Source organism: Rhipicephalus microplus, chromosome 3, assembly GCF_043290135.1.
Source record: "Rhipicephalus microplus isolate Deutch F79 chromosome 3, USDA_Rmic, whole genome shotgun sequence".
Lineage (NCBI taxonomy): Eukaryota > Metazoa > Arthropoda > Arachnida > Ixodida > Ixodidae > Rhipicephalus > Rhipicephalus microplus.
Genome location: NC_134702.1, coordinates 45569292 through 45594490, shown reverse-complemented (window position 1 = coordinate 45594490; position 25199 = coordinate 45569292). Strand labels below are relative to the sequence as shown.

Below are 25199 nucleotides of genomic sequence, written 5' to 3'. Positions count from 1 at the left end.
TTGTTGAATTCATTGACCAACATATGCACGCTGCTCTGCCATGCGTGATTGGTTCTGTTGTATGTCGAACCACTCACGCTTTTTCGTCGAGGCAAACTGTTCATGATCAAAACGTTTGCGTTTACTATATATTCTACTTGAGCATGCAGTGTGTGCGTTGGCTTTGGTGCTGCGAACTGCGAGTGCCAAAGAGACGGAACCACCGCTATGTGGAAGAGCGCTCTTTGCGTTTCCGATTGAGAGGCTGTACATCCCGCTGATTGCATTAACGCAAATGGGCGCCAAGTGATCGAATTACCTGTTTATTTTGAGAACTATGCAATGATGTGAGTTCACTTTGGGGATCGTAATTCAGTTAGTTCTCTACGATTGCGCGTAGCAGAAGAGCCAAATAATTATAAAGAGAAAGGGAGAGACGTTTTCGCCAGTGTTATGAAACTACGTCACTAGTGCTTTCAGTGTAATGATCAATTTATTTTGCAGCTTATGCAAATATACGACTCTCTGATGTCGTTTCCGTGGTCAGCGTATTCTTTGAATGAAAATTCGGCAGATCCTACGTACCTGCGAATCGACGTTATGCGAAGCATGCGGAGGAAAGGCGATCGTGTAGGAGTTTTTTTATTGAGTGAAACATCATGAAATGATGCTGAATAAATGTACGACTGTTGAACGTTCAGACATATGTTGAGGAGTGGCAGATGTTTATATAACCAGGCGTTTGCAGCTGCGCAACGATGCCAACTGTAAGATGCGTATTAGCAACACCAAAAGCTGATATGAAGCGTTGATGCCCGCGAGGATGCTGGCCCTGGGCCCTGTTGTATAAATCAACTTCAGCGCATGGCAATTAACCACAATTTATGTTCACACGACGAGTTGGCTGTATCAAAGGAGTACATATGTAATGTTTATAGAATTGGGTAAGCAACACTCCAACCACTATAGACGTTTAGCGAAGATTAGCGTGCCCCGCCGCGGTGGTCTAGTGGCTAAGGTACTCGGCTGCTGACCCGCAGGGCGCGGGTTCGAATCCCGGCTGCGGCGGCTGCATTTCCGATGGAGGCGGAAATGTTGTAGGCCCGTGTACTCAGATTTGGGTGCACGTTAAAGAACCCCAGGTGGTCTAAATTTCCGGAGCCCTCCACTACGGCGTCTCTCATAATCATAGAGTGGTTTTGGGACGTTAAACCCCACATATCAATCAAGATTAGCGTCTATTTGAAAAGTAGTTGCGATACCTAGTTTAGCTCTGTGGTAAAATGCTTCATTGCCACGCAGAACACTTGGCTTTGATTCCAGCTGGGACCCTGACAATTATTCTTTGCATTCGTCGGGTCGACGCTACCGATCTCGGGTATTTCTTGACACTCGCGTGTTCAAATTGCCCATGTGTGTTCTCGTCGTTCCTGAGTAGATACTAAGTGCCAATCACCTGTGGCACATACCCGCATACCAGCGGCTCATACCCGCCCGTTGGTATGTGCCGCTGTCTTTCGGGAAGTGTCTGATGGCGTATAGGCGACGGGATTATGACATTATTCATGTCTTGACCAGCGCGTCATATTCGTCAAACCATCTTACCCTCCTATGCTAATTTTGTTTCACGCCAAGTAAAGGGGGGTGACCACAAGAGCACCCAAACGTAAGCGGCTAAATAGATAGATAGATAGATAGATAGATAGATAGATAGATAGATGACAGACAGACAGACAGACGGACAGATAGATAGATAGATAGATAGATAGATAGATAAATAAATAAATAGATAGATAGATAGATAGATAGATAGATAGATAGATAGATAGATAGATAGACAGACAGATAGATAGATAGATAGATAGATAGATAGATCCAACTATCTATATATTCATCTATCTATTAGCCTTATAACACTTTTAAATGCGAAGCATTTTTAGTGAACTTGGCAACTTTGAGCGTATCTATCTATCTATCTATCTATCTATCTATCTATCTATCTATCTATCTATCTATCTATCTATCTATCTATCTATCTATCTATCTATCTATCTATCTATCTATCTATCTATCTATCTATCTATCTATCAGCTGTATATCGCTTCTTTCTGAAAGAATACGCTGGCCGCTAAAACAACATCGGAGAGTCGTCTCACTGGAGAGTCTATCTCACTTGCATGCCGTTGTGACACCTGGAAAGGCAATCTTCAAGCGTGAAAAAGCAACAGTCGTTTCAGCAAAACACAAATATGGTTGACCGCGGATATGATTTATTCTCTAGATATAACGAAAGCCGTGACAAAGATGGCAGGCAATACTTTCTCCCATCCCTGTCTTGCCGCGCCTCGATGGGGAATTGCGTATACGCGGACCCTTTTCGCCAGATTCTATCAGGGTTACTCCTGGGAAACAAGAAGATGAACGTAAAGGGGGGTATAATATTACTGTAAGTCATTCGTGAGGCACATAGACGCTTTCTCTCGAGGCGCACATCGCCGGAGAGATTGCGCGTTACGTACCTGACGACGGCGTTGCTTCGCTCTGCCACCTATAGGCTCTCATCTTTGGCGAAGTGGCGCGCCTGCTGCCCTCCCTTCCCCCTGCTCCGTTTCTCCTCCTCCCTCCTTACTCCGAAGGGATGCACGGCTGAGCGGTTTTTCGCGAAAGCCCTCAAGGGAACTGACGACGATGAAACGAGCGACGGAGCTGAAGAGGGACGCAAAATGGCCAAACGGGCGCGTATTACGCGGAGAAATGGCGGCGTGGGGAGGAGGGAAGGAGCGTGTGAACGAGAACGTATATTATGATGTAGGTGTTTCCCGCTATATGGCGCACTTAATTGCCGGCGATAAAGAGTCTTCTCCACGGGGAGACCCGCTTTCGGTAAGTTCCCCACTTTTCGTCGTCACACCTGGTGCCCCAGCCTTTCTCGTCACACTTTCGGGATGTTGCTGCGGGTCAGCTGGCGAGTACCTTAGCCACTAGACCACCGCGGCGGGGCGCGCACATTAAGCTCGCTCGGCGTAACCTCCTTAGTTTTTAGCAAGGTTTAGCGAGGGTTGGGCCGCAGTGTCATGAATATAGAGTGCCCTGGCCAACAGACGATCCCGACGTGACTTGTACACACTGTCATAGCAAAAATATGGAGATGTAGCGAAGGGTACAACTACACAAGGGGGCGCAACTTCTGAAGAAGCACCATCTAATGGGTATGTTCCTATATATTGTGCTTTACGCGTGTACGCCACTCGTGCCCGTAGTCGGTGAATTGGGCCGTTGGTTGCGTTACCGATTGACCCTTACGCCAGCGTCCAATAGACGTCCTTACATGGGGAGAAAAAAGCTGAAGGAGATCAGACAAGCTGTGTATCAAGTAATCATCACTGGAGCTTAGATCGGCAGTTCAGATAGTGTAGACGCACACGATATACTTATTTACACATTTACCTCGCATTTTACGATTCAATTGCTTCGTAAAAATTGAACAGGCTATATTCCTCAGATACCAACATGGCACATATCACCCTTTCTAAAGCTTGCCAATATTTAATTAGCATTTTTGGCATTTAAAACATTTCCTTCAAACTTCCTGGTTAAAAGAATAAATGAAAATAAAAGGATGAAATTACAACCACCTCTGCGCGTAAATATTGTGTTTAGAGTACTTGTGCTTCATCTATTGAGACTTCTGACTTATTCTTTTATATAAGTTTATCGCATCATGTCTTTTTTTTTTTTTGGTCGACGCTGCCGTTTTTAGTATGTTTTGAAAACTGCATAATCCCGTTAAGTTTGTCGATCTTTGTCAGTTGTTGTGTTCTGATGCCACCACCGCCTCTGCTTTATGTATATAAGGGGGTGAGAACTTAGTCAAGCAGATAGTCGCTTTTATTCTCACCCCCTCTATCAACTTTGAATGTGTAGAAATAAATTATTATTATTATTATTATTATTATTATTATTATTATTATTATTATTATTATTATTATTATTATTATTATTATTATTATTATTATTATTATTATTATTATTATTATTATTATATACTTTTCAGCGATACGCACAAAATTTAAATGGCCAATATGGGAGAGGACTATGATTCTAGGCAATTCATGGGCAACTAGATGAAGGGACAAGTACACGCCCGCTTTTGCGACTATCCTCAGTTGCCTGTTGCTTAGCGCTTTAGCTCTCGCCGATAAGCGGGACGTACCAGCTACTCGATTCTGATTTCATTAATCTAACGAGCGCCTCCACTGTGCAGCCGTGTACGATCCGCTATGGTCATTTGATACATGACGTCGGATACTACAAATCGGGGCCTTAATTTATGCGCAACATCGGCCTCAACCTCGGCAAACATCAAAGACGCATATACAGGCCAAGAAGTATAAGTTAATGCAAGTCCCACATAGAAATAAATGAAAATGAAATTTTCATACAGCTCGGGTTGCCAGCCGCGTGGCCGGTGGACCGGGCTGGACTGTTGACCTAAGGACTCCCGGATGTCTAGGGGCCCAATGAAATATAAATAAAGAAGTCACGAGGTCTCTGACGCATTCACCTAAGATGACTCGAAGGTGAAACGCACGGTCCTCTCCTTCCTTTTCTTCTTCTTATCAATCAGCTGTATCGATGCCACCCCCACATCCGCTAAGGGTCTCTACGCCTCAAATGGTTTCTGCAGTGCCTCCGGCATCGACGTGCCCTCGACGGAGCGACGATTTCATGTGATGGCGCCATCTAGTGAGGTCATATTATATCACAGCGACGTCACAATTATACGGCACGAAATTTGGCGTCGTAAACGTCAAATTTCGACGTCGTAAAGTTCATGTTTCTGCGTCGCTTCGGGATGACGCTGTTGGTCGCTTTTCGCCCTTTATAAATTACCTAAGGCTTTCGCCTTTAATAAAGGTTCATCCATCCGTCCGTCCATCGATCCACATAAACCCGCGCGTTCTTTCTTTCTAACACATCACTTACGCGCACGGAAACGCTTAACATGACAACGCACGCTGTGTACACACACTAACACGTAAGGAAAACACATAGATCTCGCATAATACACGCATGAAGCCTCTTCACTCGTCATATTTTTAACGTATGCGCGCACTCGCATGCAGCGAGCACTTGAAGTAAAGAAGTGGTTCTTGGGGGAAAGGAAAAAGAAGCTAGTGTCTGTCTGCAGAATACGGCGACGCGGCTAAGCTCCTTGTTTGGGGAAGGAGAAGCATAGAGTTTCGTAATATACACTAGAGGGAACTCTGGCGCTAGTGTCTATGGGAGCTGCGACAAACGGCGCTTCAGCGAGCATGGGAATGATGTGTATAGTACACACATTTGTCTAATTTTCGTACTTCTGGCCTGCTTGTGGCTCCGTGCGCGTCCGTGTGGCTTACAGCTTATTTATTTATTTATTACATACTGCAGTCCGTGGACCAAGCAGGAGGGGCACAAAAAGGGAGCATAGCGAAAAAAGCGAACAAGTTATACAGCAAGTTAGAATACACAAAGCTACTGAAAAACAAGTCATACTAAATAGGATGCTTAGTTATACATATCTAGAAAAAAAGCGAACAAACTTCTAGAAACAGTTTCAAGCACAAAAAGTAAAGCTACACAGTTGAAATAATAAGATGAGCTAATCTAGCATTGAAACATCAACAGTGTTGATTACACAAAAGATGCATGTAGTTTTCAAAGTCGGGAATGCCACGTTCAGGAAAAACATTTGAAGGCAGTGCATTCCATTCGCTAATGGTTCTAGGAAAGAAGGAATGTTTGAAAAGGTTAGTACGTGCAAAGTAAGGTTTCAGATCATGATTGTGAGCATGCCTGGTTTTCCTGGAAGAAGAGGGAGAGATGTATTTACTGGGATCAATATTAAACTGATGATTACGAAGCAGGAAAAGAAACTTGAGTCGGGCGATAGTTCTACGCTGTTTCAAGAGCGGAATGTTGTTAGTAGCCATAAGTGATGAAGGAGAATCAAGATTGTGATAGGCATTATAGATGAATCTTACCGCTCTCCTCTGGACCATTTCAAGTTTATAAACGTCCTTTTTAAAGTACGGGTCCCAGGCTACGCATGCGTACTCCAGACGGGGTCGAATAAATGTATTATATGCAAGAAGTTTGATCTGAGTTGGCGCGTTTTTTAGTTTGTGTCTAAGAAACCCTAGTTTTCTAGAAGCGGAGGAACAAGCGTCGTCAATGTGGTTACTCCACGACAGTCGATTGGTAATAATGACTCCCAAGTATTTAAAATTACTCACTTCGATCAACGGATTATTATTTAAGGTGTAGCGTGATGCAAAAGGGGTAATTTTATTTGAGATACGCATATAGACCGATTTACTAATGTTTAACTCCATCGACCAGGCATGGCACCAATCGCAGAGAGAATTTAGGTTGTTCTGCAAGCATTCTTGGTCTCTTTCACTTTTAATTGGCTTGTAAAGAATGCAGTCATCTGCAAAAAGCTTTAAGCTTATGGCGGAGGTGTCAACTGATGAAACGATGTCATTGATAAAGATGAGAAACAAGACAGGGCCAAGGACACTGCCTTGTGGAACTCCCGAGGTTACAGGTAGAACCCCAGAGCAGCAGCCCTCGACCTGGACAAACTGTTTGCGGCTGGTAAGGTAGGAGCGGATCCAATTAATTACAGTAATGGGTAGGCCAATGTTTGAAAGTTTGGTGAGTAATTTACTGTGGCAAACACAGTCGAAAGCTTTTCTAAAATCTAAGAAGATGGCGTCTATTTGGTCGCCCTTATCAATTGCCATAGCGAAGTCGTGAATTGTGGTGACAAGTTGAGTGTTAGTCGAGAGGCCCTTCCTAAAACCATGCTGGAAAGGAGTCAAAATACTGTTTTCTTCAAGGAATGACATTATGTAATGCGCGATGATATGTTCAAGAAGTTTACAGGGACAGGAAGTTAATGAAATTGGCCGGTAGTTTTCAACATTTAGGCGATCACCTTTTTTAAATACCGGAATAACGCGTGCCGTTCGCCAATCATCGGGAAGAATTGAATTATGAAGCGAAAGACGAAAAATATGGGTGAAGACATGCGCGATAGGTTCGGCGTAACGTTGCAAAAATGCATTAGGTATGCCGTCGGGACCATCGGAAGATTTAGTCTTAACATTCAGTAACAGTGAAAGGACACCTTCGACAGTTATGAAATCGGCAGATATAGTAGACAGAGAAATAATGTTTGTGTTAGCATGATCTCCCTGAGTGAATACTGAGTGAAAATAATGATTGAATTGGTTTGCAATTTTGACTGGATCGTTAACAATACAACCATTTACTGATATCTCGGTTGGTGTTTTGTGCGCATCGCTCAAGTACCGCCAGAATCTATCCGGGTTAGTTTTCAAAAAGTTAGGAAGCGAGTGGTTGAAGTATCTTGCCTTAGCTTCGCTTAGCCGAGTTGCAAGCTGGGCCTTCAACGAGATAAGTCTGCAGGGTATTTTTTTCTTTTTTCTAGCTCGTTTTAGCTTGCGGTGCAAATGTATAATATCTCTAGTAATCCATGGGTTATTTCGGTTTTTCCTAACCCGTTTGCTTGGCACAAACTTATCAGTGCAGTAATGTATCGCAGTTTTTATTTGGTTCCAGGCTATCGACACATCATCAGATAGATTATCACATAAGAACCACAGATAATCCAAAATGGCCTGGTCATCCGCCTTCGAGTAATCCTTAATGACATGTCTGGTCTCTTGTCGGTGTGCTTTGTTTTCACCAATACCGAAGGATAAAAATACTGCTTTATGGTCGGAAATGCCATTTTCAATAGAGACCGTGTATTTGCATACATTCGAATTTAAAAAGACTAGGTCGAGTGTAGAACGGGTGTTTCCAGCCTCTCTGGTGCACTCATTAACAATCTGCACAAGATCGCACATCAAGGCAATGTCAGCGAGAGGGTTTAACGTCGTTACATCAGAGCCAGAGTATGGAACGCGCCAGTCAACATTGGGCAAGTTAAAATCACCTGCGAGAATCAGACGATCATTTTTAAACGTGAACATGTGGTCATATAGTCTAGACAGATATTCGTGTGTTGAAGAGGGTGGTCTGTAGATGGCACATACGGTGAAGTAATGGCCCCAGCAGCTCACCTTAAGGAATAAACTTTCGTGCTCATGAATTTGTTGAAGGGGCCGAGCACTAATACAATCTTTGAGAACTATTGCTACACCACCACCTCTTGATGGCCAGTCACGTCTGAAGATTTGATATCTCGGAGGAATTAGTACTGAATCATTTATACCTTCGTGCAGCCAGGTTTCTGTGATTATTGTAATGTGAGGGTCGTAGGTGAGTAGAAGGTACTCGAGCTTGTCAACTTTATTTGATAGGCTTTGCGCATTTACGTTACGCACTCTCAAACTTTTGGACGCACACTGTCGAGCGGGTCAATCAGAACCTGTAGCTTGCGGGTTAAGGGCTACACGCACATTTTTGGCTTCATCCCAGACAAAAAGTTTGCCATCAATTTTGATTTTGTCGTGAATAAGTGTAACCCGTTTCCTGCTATTGCGTTCAGCTTTTGCACTTTCCCAGAGCAGGCGGCGCTTGCGCAGCGTGCACTGGCTATAATCATTTTGCACATAAATATTGGAGCCCTTTAATTTATTTGAATTCTTTAAGACTTCTTGTTTCTCCTGATAATCTTGAAAGTAAGCTATGACAGGCCTACGACTACCTTGGCGGCCAAGACGGTGAATGCGGGCTATGGACTTGCACTTCACTCCCAATGTTTTCTCGAATATATCGGTTACAACAGCAGTTCGAAGACAGGTGTCATTTTCATTTGTGTTTTCGAGAACACCATGAATGACAAGGTTTGCCCGACGGCTTCGGTCTTCGAGATCAGTTAGCTTAGAGCTCTGCCATGACAGCACAGTTTTAAAGGAAGCTGCAGTGGATTCAAGAGCTGCAACTTCCGGTGATTTATCTTTAAATTCCTGTAGTTTGGCTTCAATTGCTTGAAATCGCAAGTCCATGTCGCACATCATTTGTTCGTTCATCGATTTTAAGAGCAGTATTTCAGCCTTCATATCTGCTTGGCCCTGAAGAATACTGTGTAATAAATCAGCGTTCGTGGGTCCTGGGTTTGTCTCAACGTCACCACAGAGTAACATTTTGCATGCACAATAGCACTCATATGCAATACTTAAACAGGTGCTTGGGCACGGCACAACTACTAACATAACTTCATCACTAGTTTTTATGTTGGAAGCAGAGTAGCTAACCTGTACAACGAAGAAAAACTTCGTGGTCAGCAACATGGTCGCTGTCGTCTCGCCGTGCCCACTGTCGAAGAAGTGCTGCAGTGGATGCTTTATAGCCTCGGTCGCTGATGTCACGGACATGCGCAACTGTCGCTGCGTCGGAGCGTCCATACAGAAGGTCAGTATCGGCGTCCGCACATGCAGATCTGCCACGGAAAGGTAGATGGTGTCATCCGGCGGCGCGCACGTGTCATTCGTGCTCGGTAATCCTGTGACCGTCAGCAGCGAAACCTGTACAACGAAGAAAAACTTCGTGGTCAGCAACATGGTCGCTGTCGTCTCGCCGTGCCCACTGTCGAAGAAGTGCTGCAGTGGATGCTTTATAGCCTCGGTCGCTGATGTCACGGACATGCGCAACTGTCGCTGCGTCGGAGCGTCCATACAGAAGGTCAGTATCGGCGTCCGCACATGCAGATCTGCCACGGAAAGGTAGATGGTGTCATCCGGCGGCGCGCACGTGTCATTCGTGCTCGGTAATCCTGTGACCGTCAGCAGCGAAACCTGTACAACGAAGAAAAATTTCGTGGTCAGCAACATGGTCGCTGTCGTCTCGCCGTGCCCACTCGTTACGTTACAATGCTTACTGCAACATTACGACGGTTTCTTGTGCTTTCACCAAGCTGTCTTTTCACAAAAAATAAATTAGCAAATGTTCAGCGTTTCCGCTTCACAACCTTACTGTTTTAGGCTTATCATTTTGAATCGAGTCACAAAGTTCAAAAAGGTTTGTTCTTTCCTTCAAAACAAAACCGTAACCAGCAATAAACGAAGCCGCAAGTACGACATTCAGCACCCGCAAGTACGAAGACTAGGCAAATGTGTCTACTATACCATCACTCTTATGGTCGCTGAACGATCGCAACGCCAGAGTAACCTCTAGTTAATTTTAGGAAACTCTATGGGGAGAAGGGGATAAAAAGTCACAGCTTTGCCGCAAAGGCAAAGCAATGAACGCGATAGCAACAGTTTGAAAGGCCACGCGCAGAATGAAAAGCAGATCGAAACGTGCCGCGCGTTTCTCGCGCACAAATCATGCACGAAACGTACTCACAGGTACGGATGCACGCGAATAAGCGTCTCATTTGTTACTTCGCTGAGTCCAAAAAGCGCGCGCTTTTCGCGAATGGAGACTGCAATGATTGCAGTGACCTTTGTGCGCCCGGTAACTACAGCAGCATCGTTCCACGTAAAGCCCAAGGCCAGCCAAGGCGTACGATCCTCCCCTCCTTGCCAACGCGGCATAAGGGCGCGCGAGGGGGCGTCGCTCCCCTTCTCTAAGCCGGGCAAAGTACGCGTGGGAGATTAGAGTGGGCGCCGCTGCGCGATGTGGCGACGTGTGCTTATTGCGCTATATTTCTGGTAATGCCGAAAACACAGCAGCGGTAAGTAGTAGATATAAATAGATTACCGTTTGAACAGTGAAGATCGTTCTCTGGGGTGCCTCCGTGGTTAACGCCTCACTTTCACGACGCAGAGGTCCCGTGTTTCATTCCGCGCACCGGAGTGATTTTTTTTCTGGATTTTTTTCTTTCTTGCGTTTTCATGTATATAGATACGTATACATATACGATGCATGACATAGACGCCGACGCCGATGCCGGCGGCAAAATCCAGTCGAGAGTGCCCATATAATTGCTATCGCAATAAAATAATAGTAGAAGGAGAAAATTATAGAAGACGCAGCACTCACTACACACGATTGTATAAAGAAGGGAGAACAGATAGGAAAGATGGGGGACACGCTCGAAGGAGTCCGAGGACGGGGCAATGGATGCGTGAGAGCTACTCTGGCGTCGGAGATCGCGGCCAACACAACCGTGCAGCACGGAATCCACCAAACGAGTAAAACGCTTGAAGGTCCACTGGCGCTTCCAATGTAGGCGCTGACATTTTCGCGTCTCGTTCTCCACTGCCAATGCAGTATAGTTATCCTCGCGAGAGCCGTGCGCGTTCCCACTCTGATGGGGAAAATCGAGACGGCGGTGCTTAATTTCGAGCTGCTCGCCGTTAATGAAGCTCTCCCGAAGGAAGCATAAGTTGGGGGCCGTCTTCGAACTGCGAACCTTGCCGGGGCTGGGCTTTCCTCTTAAATAAGAGACCCAAGCAGCGTGCTAAAAAATCCAACAGCCCTCTTTAGCAAGCGCCCAACGACTGCATCGGAACTGCGCTAAGTGCAAATGAACAAGTACGTCGTCGCACGCGCGTCTTTCTATAGAACTTGTGGTCTGTGTTTATTTCTTAATTTCATAGCACTCCTAATGAGCTACAGGCATATCCGCATAGTAAACTCAATAAGAGCGAAGGCCGTCAAGTAGCGAAAAGGAACCTATAATTAGGGAAGTTGATCGGTCAATCAGAAAATATTTGTACGGATAAAAGGACTTGGATAATTAGGGAGCAGTTGTATGGTAACTTCTGGACAACTGCGACCCCAGTCAGTTTTATACAAGTGACATCGTTCGTGTACGTCGCTATTTGACAATGGCCGTGGACGACATGCGTATGTTCAATAAAGAAACCAAGAAAAATGTCGAATAATGCTTCCATGTAGACCTGTTGTAGGAGGGAAACGTTGGTTCGATATTAGTCTTTTGAGTGCCTGTGTGGCCTCCTTTTTATCGATGTCGTTTTCTCTCTCTTTCTTTCTTGCACTATAATGTATTTTGAGTAGCTGTGGGCGTTCGCCACTCAAGTAATCTCGTTTTCCTTGCACGTATTTTCTGTTTAGGCCTGCTTCTACAGGGTGTTAATGGGTACTTGCAATGAGTTGTCAGCATTATTTTTTCTTATATCCAGCCACTTTAAGCGCTGTGAAACGAAAGAAATAAAGCGCTCGTGCATACGAGAATATAGTCATGTCCAACGCCAACCAATCTTACAGATACGGAAACCTGTCCTGGAGTTCACAGCACTAAAGCATATAACCATTAAGGTTAAACTACACTAGGAGGTCAATGGCACGCACGCCTCAAGGACGATCGTGCTGTTACATACGTGTCACGTCATCATGTATTCGCAATTCCCACGGCCTACAGGCCGCAGCCATTTTGGACTGCACAGCGCTATGGCGCGCTGTGCAGTCCAAAATGGCTGCGGAGGGATGATCAACCCGTGAACTCGCATAAGAAAAGGTAGGACGCACGGACGTACTCCCCGTGCCGCTTTCGCCGGATGAACTCTTAAATGTCAACTGAATGTATATCGGACCAAAGTATTTTCCGAAGATATAGGAACTGCTGAATGTTCGCTACCTCATTTCTTGCCGCAGTGCGAAGCTGGTGGTGTCAGCTGATCGTATCTGTATCAACGTTGCTTTGCGTAATCGTGTGCGTGCTACAGAAAACTGCGTAAACTAGAATTTGCGTATGAATTAAACGGCACTCCCTGATAATTTGTGCCGAGCCTGACTGGCGAATTCGCTGAAGTAGCAGGCCACTAGCGATTGGCACGCCGTCGCGGCTGCACAGGACTGAATGTTTACCGTAGCGATGGTTTGCAAACATATTACGCCGTCGTCATTATTTGCGCTGTAAGCATCATGCAGCTGCTTCTTGACTAGAACACAAGCATTTAACTTACCATTAAGTAGCGCTTTTGTCAAAGCCATGATCAGACTCTAACAGTGCGCAATTCTCTGCACTTGGATGTTGTAGGTTTCATCGTGATCGAAACTGGGATATCGAAACGAATACACGCGTACGCTTTTCGCAACGTCAAAATTGTGAAACTTTGTCGAACAACAACGTCCTTCGGACGGCATCGCTGAAGTGCAGGTGAAGTTAGCGTGGACTGTAGTCTCAACAGCATATTTCATTGCTCTAACCATTCCGCTTCGCTGTTTGAGGTCGAGCGTATTGGCGGTATGCGAAGCTTTGTAATATTAATTGTAATTGGGCTACATGCAATGCACAAGAAAAACTATGTTTTTTTTAGTTTTGAGCTCGCTGAAAGATATTATGAATAAAGTACAATAAAGGTGGTTTACGAGCGTAAAAAAAAACAACAACACTAATGCACGATGGGACGGGAAGTGCAACTCGCTGCTCGTGAGCTAGCAACTGATCGTTCATCCTCGCTGTCGCTCTCAGCTCGTTGACAATCATCTACGTCCCGTAAAAAATTCTCGACGTCAAGCGGTTTCCTTGAACATGACTGTTAAAAGTAATTTAAGGAATTCTCTCCGCCGAACGACTTCGATGGCACCAACAACGCGTCATTGCACAACCCCAACCCGGCGTCACTCACCACGTTTATCTGGGGCCGCGGAGAACGTTTCGCTTCAATAACAGGCAAGAAAGGAATCGCTTACCATGTGCTGTCATATATCAACGAACGGAGAAAACAAACGGCGCAGCGTATAGGCCAAGCTTTGGAAGCGCAAATCTGAGCCTGCGCTACTTTCCGCTTGAAATCAATGTTATGGGATTCATGCTCTACAAAAGCACTGACCAATGCTACACGCACCTAAAACAAGGTGAGTTTCAGCTGCAAAGGTTAGACAATTACATTTAACTATCCAACGTGGCTGCAGAAAATCTCGCGAAGCTGATATGTGTACTCTACGGGCTATAATCGAAAGCGCGAGTTGCCACGTATTTTCACGATAACTTCGCCTCTCGTAAGAACGAATCAGATTTATCGTGTCAAAGACGGTCCGGTATATTCACTGATGCACGCAACATGCAAAGTGGTTTGTGTTCGTTTCTTGCTAACGCGTTAACACTGAGGCTAGCTAGCACCGCCGAAGGCGTTGGGAGCGTCTGTTTTACTGATCATCCGTGAGAGGACGCTCCTGAATTCCGCTAGGTGGCGCGACGGTCTATGAACATTGCGAATAGGCCTGTAAGTGCATGTGTGCGCTAATACGGACTTATATAGAGCTCTTCAGGGAACCCGTTTGCTGTATACGCTAATCATCCCCAACATATGCCGTTCCACGAGTCTCGCAGCAATCGAGGCACATCAATATATATAAATATGGCGGTGTACACCCCTCCACCTGGTGCTTTCTTTAGAAACCACACGTTCGTTTTTAGTTCCATGTTTTTTTTTTCTTTTCCTTTTTATATATCTACTTCTTCCTTTCCCTGGCCCCCAAGGCGTCTTCAGTTGTTATTCTCGCTAAGCTATAGCATTGTGAGGAATGTGTTAGTATGTATGTTTACATTTCTCAGACTAAAAGCCCCCACATATCTCTAAGACATATGGTACGACGATGCGAAGATGTGTGAGGGGAGAGGGCTCGGAAAGAATGAAGAGAGCACCCCTCCAGTGCTGTTTAGAGCAGCCCAAGCCGTCACTACGGCTACGCCTTTCTCCACGTTTCCGCTCCCGCTCTCACTTCCGGCGGAAGTAACTTTCGCTCTCACCTCTCCTCGCACTAAACGACCAAACTGTATACTCGCGGCTGTGACCCTTCCCAGCGACGTTGTTCTTTATGCAGGGAAAAAGATGGGGTGTGACCCACAGTCCGCCCGATCTTCGTTCTTCGAGAGTCCCAGCCGCCGTGAACTTCCGGCGGGAGGCGGTGCGGGTGCCCGTTCCTTGTTCGCGGGTTCCCATTGATCGCCGCAGCTTCTTCCCGCCTTCCTGGCGGTAGTGTTTGCGGGATTGATCGCACACTGTAACGCTTTGATGGTGGGGAAAGCAGTGTCCGCACCCCAGCGGCGCTGTTTCGCCGAGCAAGGTGTCACGAGTCCTCGAGCAAGTGTGCGAACACTTTAGGCTCACGCACACTACTTATCACAGTTCTCTCTTGCTGGTTTTCTACTTTTTTTTCTATATTCTTCCTGCCCACCGTTTCCGCTACTGCAGTAAAACCATCTGTACACGTCTGTTATCGACTTCCCTGCTCCACCCCTGCGTCTCCAAAGCTTTGAATTTTTCCTCGCGGAACGGAAAGGAACGGCTTTAAAAAGAGGGTAATAGGAGTTGGGCAGGTAACATATTTCGTAGAGGGAAACAAACCGACTCGGCACATGTCCGTTGCTGTGATGCCGCACGGGCGAGGAGAAAGATGAGAGAATTCACGTTGATTGAGCTTCAGACTCAAACGCACGCATCAAATAGTTTCCTCAGTTTGTAGCGAACGCGTACGGTGCTACACCATCCCGCTCTATCGTAGGTCAGCGGCACCCGGCAGCACAGCGAGTCGAATCAACTCTATCAATCCTCGGAGGACGTGGACGCACTAACTGGTCACCGCAGCAAAGGTGTAACGCTGCGTTCAGACATACCCGCAGCACTGACTGACTGACTGACTGACTGACTGACTGACTGACTGACTGACTGACTGACTGACTGACTGACTGACTGACTGACTGACTGACTGACTGACTCACTCACTCACTCACTCACTCACTCACTCACTCACAAAAACACACACACACACACATGCACGCACGGATGGACGCAAGCACGCTTTCTTTAAACTGTTTGCACTCCTTGAGTAGTTTTTTTCTTCGTAGTGCACGAACAAAGAAGACACGCGCTCCTCTTTTAGAGTCGCACATGCAGTTTATTGCACTCGCTCTCAGCAAACGCTGTTACGCAATTGGGATTCTCAACGAGTTATACTTGGAGACTAAGATGGCGACAACGCCGCTTGATAAGTGAGAGTGTGGTGCGTGCGGCTCAACGACTTTCACGACGCCGGTGTACGTCGTCGTCGTCGTCGTGCGGGCTTTCCGGCCGTTTTCGCTGGTGCCCGCATGCCTCGGGACTTGCGTAAAACTGATGCGCCGCTTGCGGCACTGTCGTTAAGTTACCGTAATAGCGAGTGCGAAGCGGCGTGTACTTCGGTATATAGGCGATCTCGACGACGGCAGCGAGAGTCGCGCGTTGCGCCGCCACTTTGAGCTTCATGGTGTACTATATATGTTAGACCCTGTAGGTGCCACCATGAATCCGTTGTTGCAATCAAGCTCGTTGCCCAGTTCAGGTGGAAGAACTCTCGGGATCCATTACGCATTCGACTAACACGACTCGAAGGTGAAAGCCATCTTCTCCTTCTCTGTCTTCTCACTCGATGCACTGATCCTTAACGAAAAGAAAAACAGCGCTTAGAAGACGGGTACAATAGAAGAACGACACACGATGCAAGTGCCGCTTAAGTAAGGTCGTTCTCTACTTATCCCCGTCTTTGCAGCGATGCATTTCCATTGTTCATGCAATACCAACTGGCCTAACGTCATTTACTATTGCAGAGATGGTTTTCTTCACCCCTTATCCAAAGCTTTTCTGGTCTGTCGTGGTGCAGCGGTGGCTATATGGTGCTTGGTGCTCCGTTGCTGATACGAAGATCGCAGTTTTGATCCGCAACACGGCGGTTGCATTTCGATGGAGGCGATATAGAAGTGTCCCGTGTACTGTGCGATGTAAGTGGGCGATAAAGATCACCAGATGGTCCCAATCTCCGAAGCCCTGCACTATACGGTGTCTCTCATATTCTTAAGTTGGTTTCTTGCGACGTCAAACCCCAGGTAACATTATTTTATTAAAGGTTTTCTGCCTCAAACGTGGTTTCGGACTGCCTCCAGGAACCGAGACATGGCAAACGTTCGACACCTCACCTGGTTTTACGTTGCCTGCGTGATCGGTTTACCTTTGATCAAGCTATACATGTCATAAATTGCGTCCTCACGTGACGTCACTTCCGTGACGTCGTTGGACGTCACATATTTCGGTGAAAGGTGCCGTCATGTGGTGACTCCATCGCGTGGGCGTGATATTTTGCATCACTCGTGCCGACTTGGACGGTCAAATTTCGTGCTTAGTCAGGCATCTAATTGTTTCGCTTTAATCAGAGGTGCCGTGCCTTGGCTAGTGCGCGTGACTAAACTGAGAATGCCCTATTTTTCATTAGTTTGGTGCGGAGTAGCAAACTAAACTTAGCCTCTATTAAGCTAGTTGTTCTTTTGCCTCCGTCATCTCGCTTTAATAAATCATTGTAGCTAGTATGGTATAGCCTAGTGGCTATGGTGCTTGACTGTCGACTAGTCAGGTCGCGGGTTCGATCCCGCTCACGGCTGTCGCGTTTCGATAGATTCTAAGAGCTGGAGGCCTGTGTTCGGTGTGATTTCAGTGTACGTTCAAAAAATTGGGGGGTCCTTAAGCTTCGGCCTTTAAAGGGTCCCTGAAACGGTTTTTTTCACATTCCGTTTTTGATTAGACCAGTACTGGAGCAAATCATTGGCACCACAGTTCAATCGAAACACCCATTATTAACAGAGCTACGGGTACTAAAAAAAAAAGCACCCTTCTCCTCCACTCCGCCTTTAACCCTCAACTGCCCTCAACGCTTCCCTCGAGCGCTCGAGGCTAAGCTCCGCCTTCAAGGCGCCTGCGTCACGATGTGGCGTGAGGCCGCATACGCGTAAATTCCTCCGCCGATCCGATACCGGCAGTCTGTGCTGCGCGTTTCACAACCAATCAGATCAGCTGGAAACGATGACGTCAGTTGAGCAGAGAGTGTCGCTTGGTGTATGGGCGGTTGAAAACGCGTTCGGCCGAGTCGCAGCGATCTCCGGCGATCTGGAGTGATTCGCAGCTTAGAAGCGTTGTAATAAGTTACACAGTTTACGCAGAGAGCTTCAATTGGTCTCCAAATTACTCGTGGGACTTGGTCCACTGGCCCAATGTGTTTGTAAAAAATTGTCAAAACCATTTTAGGGTCCCTTCAGGAGTTGAACGTGATAGCGATTAAAAGCGATTAAAAGCTTTTCGATCTTGCTATGCACACACTATGTGACCCCAGGGGTGCAGTAGCGTGTGAACTTTTTGTAAAAGGCGACTGGCTATGAAAACATAATATTTCCATGTTCTGACGCCCAGTGGCAATGTACGCTCCTCTCACGCATTATTACAATAGTATTTAATGCAGCATTGTGAAACATGAACACATGCCGTGTGCCTTTGTAAAGAATGAAAGTTACTTTCACTGCATTTTCAAGCAGAGGAAGCTATTTTAGCTGTATTCACAAGCAGAGGCATGACTGTGTCCTTGGTTCGAAAGTCGAATGACACAGCCATGCTTCTGCTTGAGAATACAGTGGGGACAACCTTTTCTAGCCAGTAAGAGATGGGGGAGCTGGGATTAGTTCATTTATATCTATGGTAAATAGTTTCGCGTTTCTGCTTTTTTTTGCGGCAGCTTCCATCTCATTGTTTTATCATTCTTGCAGATTACATTTGTTAATGTCTTACCTGACCTAATTGTGTCTTCAGACTTGTCTGTACGCCCGTGTTTGTGGAGATTTATGCAGGAAGATTTGATCGCTGTCCGATTTCTCAAAGTTCAATTTTCTATAAAATCATTATGCACAGTATCACGCAGAAAACTGTATAAAGATTTGTTATCCTTGCTTTTTCCACCTCCACTACACCACTCATTATATTTCGACCTTCCAGGACAGGATATACTAAAACGAGTCCGGCAAATGTATATTTCTCCTCATACGAAAAGCTTTTAAGTGTGAATACACTTTATAAGCGACCCCCAAACCATCCACCGCCGTCGGCGGCGTCCGCAGTCTTCTCTCTATCTTTAAAAGAAAGAGGACTTGGCGGGCCGCAGCGCGACGCTCTACCGAATAAGCCACGGACGCGACGCTGATATCGGTGTCAGTAACGCGCCCTATACCCCTCCACCTTCGCTCGCTCCTCCGCTCTGCTCGCTTGCTGCAGCTGCGCGCGCACCCTTCTCTCTCGCGCGCCCGCCTTCTCTCTCAGTCTTCCGTCGAGAGCGGGTCGTGAGGGGGGGGGGGGGGTAAAGTTAAAATCCGTTGGCATTCGCCAGTGAGTTAACATAAACTCCCCCGTGTGATCAAACTGCGATTCCCAGGAACCATTACACCACAAAGGCACCATAGTGTGATTAATAAATATAATAGTGCGAATTAATAAATACCCCTCATAGCATCACTCCGTGTATTCGCACTTAACCATGTTCACCATCGGGGAAATGCTTGGGAGTTTTTTTTACATTTGTTGTCCTCTATGCGATGTACCAGAGACAATAAAACACTGCTTTATTAGCTGCAAAAATGCCATTATGTTTTGGGACATCCTTCGACGAACCGTTAAAAAAAGATTTTAACATTAATTCACATACCATACATTATCTTCTCCCAACATGTCTATATGAAGTGCCCTTTGATATGTTCTTTCTTACGGAACTGAACGTTCTGTGTAAAACGCGCATGCTAGACCGTAATGCAGAAACAAAGACTGCTCCAACTTTGAATTTCGTGCGTATTGCCCTTCATCTAAAACACATTTATGAAGAGCTTGACTTTAAAACAGACTGGCACCCCATCTTGATCAGATGCTCATCCATACCAACCTAGAAGCGTGGCTCCGTCTTTTCGATGGAGCCTTCAGTGTGTAATCGATAGATAGATAGATAGATAGATAGATAGATAGATAGATAGATAGATAGATAGATAGATTGATAGATAGATAGATAGATAGATAGATAGATAGATAGATAGATAGATAGATAGATAGATAGATAGATAGATGGATAGATAGATAGATAGATAGATAGATAGATAGATAGATAGATAGATAGATAGATAGACAGACAGACAGACAGACAGACAGACAGACAGACAGACAGACAGACAGACAGACAGACAGACAGACAGACAGACAGACAGATAGATAGATAGATAGATAGATAGATAGATAGATAGATAGATAGATAGATAGATAGATAGATAGATAGATAGGTAGATAGATAGATAGACAGACAGACAGACAGACAGACAGACAGACAGACAGACAGACAGACAGACAGACAGATAGATAGATAGATAGATAGATAGATAGATAGAAGACAGAAGACAGATAGATAGATAGATAGATAGATAGATAGATAGATAGATAGATAGATAGATAGATAGATAGATAGATGGATGGATAGATAGATAGATAGATAGATAGATAGATAGATAGATAGATAGATAGATAGATAGATAGATAGATAGATAGATAGATAGATAGATAGATAGATAGATAGACAGACAGACAGACAGACAGACAGACAGACAGACAGACAGACAGACAGACAGACAGACAGACAGACAGACAGACAGATAGATAGATAGATAGATAGATAGATAGATAGATAGATAGATAGATAGATAGATAGATAGATAGATAGATAGATAGATAGATAATGTTCATGTTGCGGTGGAAGGACTTTCCATGGGCTCTCCAGCAGGCCCGTGAAACAGCCGACTGGCAAGGCCTTGATGTCCTGACATGGCAGACCTGAACCCAGCTCGTTAATCTGCAGGACAATTAATAAAAATTTTTCATCCTATAATGGTGTAGCGCTTACGTGGTGGGCCTTACTGGGAAAAGTCCTTGGTCCAGTACCCTCATGTTCTTCGCGATTACTTTCAGGATTAGTGTGGGTCTAGAAGACAGTGCTCCTCGATAAATACTGACTGGACACGTATTTGAGGATCACTGTAGCTCATATAAGCACACTTGCCATACGTAAAGTTGGGACTCTTAGCTGTTGTTTCTACGCCGTGAGGACCCTGTATGTAAATTCGATGGGTGGATCGATGGAAAGAATTTTATTGATAACATGTACATGATGTTGTCATTTGCCTGTTTAATCTCACAGCGGGACCGGAAGGTCAGGCCTCCTACTATAGCCTTGTCATGGGCGTGCTGGACAGCCAGGACTTGCTCACGTTAGAGTATGTAAACACTCGAGCTTGCGTTTTGTGAAATTCATTACGTTTTTTATTTTAGAAAGACAGGTATGTAGTAGCGCCCGTTGGTCAATCTCGTAGTAAAGGCAAAAAAAAAGAAGCAATGAAAAGTGCGAAACCTCCGAAAACAACTGGTGTGGCCGCACAATAGCGACGGCGTCGCGCCTCGCAGCTCGACGGCGCCGGACAGTTCCCAGCTGGGCCTGTGTACATGGACTTTAGTTAAAAGAAAAACGAAAGCCAGGAATGTTCAAAGTAATCTCCTGCCACTGTGGCGTGACTCGTTATGCCAGAGTAATGTTTTTTTTCTATTTATATATGAAAAATATATAAGAAAATATACGCTACGTTAGAGTTGTCTATCTCATAAAAATAAGAATATAGGAAAATGTATGCAGTAGCACTATGGACATTTGCAATATGTGGCGTATAAAGAAATAGTAGAATGTAAGGGCATAGTTCAGTACATATATAGTGTAGTCACACAACGGACAGAGTCCAGGCAGATAGTTTTGTAGACGTTTACATATATCGGGACTGCGAGATATGTTCATTAATAACTCAATACTATGAATCTGAATCCAGCGATCAGAGTCTAAACCCGTTACTATGAAACGGAGGAATGGTGTCTACAATAAACAGTTCATTAAAGTTGTGTTCATTAAACAATAACGAAGAACGGTCACGGCGTGTCTTTGATCATAAAGGTTTAGTCCGTGGTCTAAGCGCTTTGCTGATTGTATATAAGTGGTAGTGTATTGGTATTGTTAAACCAATCACTCAGTTGAGCGCGTTGACGAAGGCGCAAAATCACTAAATTAGTTTTCGCAATATAAACAGAAGCGTGCGTGGGTATTTTCACTGCCGTCCCTTTAGAACGGAACGAGTGATTGTATCACGTGGGGATTGGTGGTCTTGGCACATTAACCTCTACGGTACTGAAACCAAACGAAACGTGCTAATTGAATCACGCCCGCGCTGCTTGCATCCCATCTAGCGTGGCCGGGGCAGCACTTAATTATGATGGCTAATTATACAAAGTAGGCACATGACTCCCAGTACTTCTTGTTTAGGAGTGACTCCACGGTCGCCTTAAAGTGAAGGTGCCGTGCGCATTTTTTATCCAGCGGCCACGCTTCTGGAGGTCGTGCCATATTCAAAATCGAAACCATATGTAAGCAGTTACGTAACTAATACCCATGTTATACAGGCAAGCTAAGCGCGGTTACGACCAATCACGGTTAACCGATGTTACAGAGCTACTACAGAGCTGGAAACGCATATCGCGTTAGATGATGATGGTGATGATGATGATGATGATGGTGATGATCCTTTAGCTTGTTGGAACGTGCCCTCAAAGGGGGATCGGCCAAGAACGGGGTGGCATGGATCATCAAGTGAGTTGGTTATGAGTCAGGCATTCAGGTAGTCTCGTAGCCGGAAAGAACAATAACAATAGACTAACAAGGTAATCTTTTTGTTGCCATTATGTACGCACACAGGCAGACAGAAGAGAACTGGGAGTGGGGTTCCTAATTCACAGAAACATAGCTGGCAACATAGAGGAATACTATAGCATTAATGAAAGGGTGGCAGGTATCGTAATTAAACTGAATAAAAGATACAAAATGAAGGTAGTACAGGCTTATGCGCCTACATCCAGCCATGATGACGCTTCAGTTGAAAGCTTCTATGAAGACGTGGAATCGGCAATGAGTAAGGTAAAAACACAGTATACTATAGTGATGGGCGACTTTAATGCAAAGGTAGGGAAGAAGCAGGCTGGAGACCAGGCAGTAGGAGATTATGGCATCGGTACTAGAAACGCCAGAGGAGAGCTACTAGTAGAATTCGCAGAACGCAATAATTTACGGATTTTGAATACCTTCTACCGAAAACGAGAAAACCGCAAGTGGACATGGAGGAGCCCGAATGGCGAAAATAAGAACGAAATAGACTTTATAATGAGTGCACACCCTGGAATGGTTAAGGATGTGGAAGTGATTGGCAAGGTACGATGCAGTGACCATAGAATGGTACGGTCTCGAATTCGCCTAGACTTGAAGAAGGAACGACAGAAACTGATACGCAAGAAGCCAATCAATCAGCTAGCACTGAGAGGGAAAGTACAGGAATTCAGAGTGTCGCTGCAGAACAGGTACTCGGCTCTTAGTGAGGAAACCAACCTTAGCGTAGATACAATGAATGATAATCTGACGAGTATCATTACGGAGTGTGCAGTGGAAGTTGGAGGCCGGGTAGTTAGACAGGACACTGGCAAGCTTTCCCAAGAAACGAAGAACCTAATTAGGAAGCGTCAAATCATGAAAGTGTCAAGTACAACAGACAAAATAGAACTGGCAGAGCTTTCGAAGTTGATTAATAGACGTAAGGTATGCGATGTAAGAAGGTATAACATGGAGAGAACTGAACACGCTCTGAAAAACGGAGGAAGTGTCAAAGCATTGAAGAGGAAACTTGGGATAGGCAAAAGTCGGATGTATGCACTAAGGGACAAAGAAGGCAAAATAACTACCAATATGGATAGGATAGTTAAAATAGCGGAGGAGTTTTACAGAGATCTGTACAGTAGCCGAGACAACCACGACCTTAATACTATAAGAACTAGCAGTAACCCAGATTACACCCCACCAGTAATGATAGAAGAAGTCAGAAAAGCTTTGGAGAGCATGCAAAGGGGCAAAGCTGCTGGTGAGGATCAGGTAACATCAGATTTGCTGAAAGATGGAGGACAGATTGTGTTAGAAAAACTAGCCACCCTGTTTACGAGGTGTCTCCTGACGGGAAGAGTACCAGAGTCTTGGAAGAACGCTAACATCATCTTAATACATAAGAAAGGAGATGACAAGGACTTGAAGAATTACAGGCCGATCAGCTTGCTCTCTGTAGTATACAAGCTATTTACAAAAGTAATTGCTAACAGAGTAAAGAAAACATTAGAATTCAATCAACCAAAGGAACAAGCAGGGTTTCGAACAGGCTACTCAACAATTGACCACATTCATACTATCAATCAGGTAATAGAGAAATGCTCAGAGTATAACCAACCACTATACATAGCCTTCATAGATTACGAGAAGGCGTTTGATTCAGTAGAAATATCAGCCGTCATGCAAACACTGCGGAATCAGGGCGTAGATGAAGTATATATAAACATTCTGGAAGAAATCTACAGGGGATCAACTGCTACCATTGTGCTTCATAAAGAAAGCAACAGAATACCAATCAAGAAGGGTGTAAGGCAGGGGGACACAATTTCCCCAATGCTATTTACCGCGTGCTTACAGGAGGTTTTCAGAAGCCTAGAATGGGAGCAGTTAGGGATAAGAGTCAATGGAGAATACCTTAGTAACCTGCGCTTCGCCGATGACATTGCATTGCTGAGTAACTCGGGGGACGAATTGCAACTCATGATTACGGAGTTAGACAAGGAGAGCAGAAAGGTGGGTCTTAAAATTAATCTGCAGAAAACGAAAGTAATGTACAATAACCTCGGCAAGGAGCAGCGCTTCGAGATAGGTAATAGTGCACTTGAAGTTGTAAAAGACTATGTCTACTTAGGGCAGGTAATAACCGCAGAGCCGAACCACGAGATTGATGTAACTAGAAGAATAAGAATGGGGTGGAGCACATTCGGCAAGCACTCTCAAATTATGACAGGTAGATTGCCACTATCCCTCAAGAGGAAGGTATATAACAGCTGTATCTTGCCGGTACTTAGCTACGGAGCAGAAACCTGGAGACTTACAAAGAGGGTTCAGCTTAAATTGAGGACGACGCAGCGAGCAATGGAAAGAAAAATGGTAGGTGTAACCTTAAGAGACAAGAAGAGAGCAGAGTGCATTAGGGAGCAAACGGGGGTTAAGGATATCATAGCTGAAATCAAGATGAAGAAATGGACATGGGCAGGGCATGTAGCGCGTAGACAGGATAACCGCTGGTCATTAAGGGTAACTGACTGGATTCCCAGAGAAGGGAAGCGGGTTAGGGGGAGACAGAAGGTTAGGTGGGCAGATGAGATTAAGAAGTTTGCGGGTATAAATTGGCAGCAGCAAGCACAGGACCGGGTTAACTGGCGGAACATGGGAGAGGCCTTTGTCCTGCAGTGGACGTAGTCAGGCTGATGATGATGATGACGCACACAGAGCAGAGCAAA

At 45.2% G+C, this 25199-nt stretch overlaps 1 protein-coding gene across 3 annotated transcripts in view; it reads left to right on the top strand.

Annotated features, from left to right (window-relative positions):
- LOC119161551 (uncharacterized) overlaps positions 1-25199 on the top strand; it is a 341964-nt gene that overhangs the window by 228290 nt on the left and 88475 nt on the right. The window lies entirely within an intron of this gene.